Source organism: Toxoplasma gondii, assembly GCF_000006565.2.
Source record: "Toxoplasma gondii ME49 unplaced genomic scaffold asmbl.1243, whole genome shotgun sequence".
Classification (NCBI taxonomy): Eukaryota; Apicomplexa; class Conoidasida; order Eucoccidiorida; family Sarcocystidae; genus Toxoplasma; species Toxoplasma gondii.
Window position 1 is genome coordinate 1 of NW_017383274.1, and position 1,245 is coordinate 1,245.

Sequence of the window (1,245 nt, forward strand, 5' to 3'; positions counted from 1 at the left end):
AAAAAATACCATTTCACTGACTAATGAAGGACTAACATCACTTGCTTTCTTGTAAAGAGTCTGGTGAAACGCATCAAAGTCACTAGCAGCACAAATACACGCATTCTCCACGTTGTCTGTAGACTCTCGAAATGGCAGCAGACATTTTGTTTGTGTAAAAGGGACGCTGGTACGATAAGGAATAACAACAACAAGCTATATTTTCCTTTCATAGTTTCAGAAGAGCCATATACAATGAACAGATCTTTCATGATCAAGACGGGGGAGTGTAAGTACATAGGCGTCTTCCGTTCATTCATGCTGACAGGTTTCCTCGCATATAGGGCGAACTGTTCATGCATATACGCCACATACTGTGAGACGCAAGTGTTTCATTACTGTTCGTGGTAAGATCGGTAGAAAAAGTATGGTTTGCAACCACCAGTACAAAACACAGGCAGATGGAAGAAAAAAGCTGTCAGCACCCGAGGGTATTCCCTGGGAGTCCCCCACCCAAGTACTAACCGGGCCTTGCGCCGCTTAACTTCGGAGGTCTGAAGGGATCCGGTGTATTCGACGCAGTATGACCGACAGCGAGGATAATCGCTCTACAATTTGTGCCCATCTAAAAGTGTGCACTCGTTGGCGTCACATTCCTCACATGTTGCTGGGGACGTGTACGACCCACCATGACTGTTGTAAAACAACATGGCTGCGTCTCCCCGCCCAAGGCGGTAGTAAAAGCTTCTTTTCTGCGAGGCTTTCTTCAGAATACACGTTTTAATATTATACGAGTTTCCCAAACGCGTCGCCGCCCCCGCAAAAGCGAGTTGTGTTCAAGGGGCCTGCACAGCGTGGCGTCACACTCCGCATTTGCTCCCGCGCGTTTTCCGGGTGTCGGCATTTCTACTCCGCATTTGTGTACCGGTGACAAGTTGACGATCTGCGTCGACGACAGTGTCGTCACGCGCATAGTAGAAAGCGCGGCACGTGCACTCCGCATTTGCTCCCCCACCAGGCCACATCGAACAACGCAGGAAAAATCTTAGTAGATCGTAGGACAAGCCTACTCTCATACTTACAATACCCGGTTGCAACAAAGTCGTCTGCAATGGATGTATCACCTCCAATGTTAGAAATTGAGATTCTCGCCCAAAAGCATGAAGCGGAGGGCTTTGATGAGAAGCAGGGCCAGAGGCCTGTATCATTGCATGAAACAAAGGAGGCGGTGAATTACACTGCATATCCAGCATGGATTCTGACTTA

The 1,245-nt window shown here is 48.1% G+C and overlaps 1 non-coding gene across 1 annotated transcript; it reads left to right on the top strand.

Annotated features, from left to right (window-relative positions):
• Positions 1-995: 995 nt before the first annotated feature.
• TGME49_460590 lies at positions 996-1,245 on the top strand (the record flags this gene model as incomplete). The annotated part of the gene is made up of 1 exon (XR_001974403.1): positions 996-1,245. It is a non-coding gene; the product is annotated as a 28S ribosomal RNA (ribosomal RNA).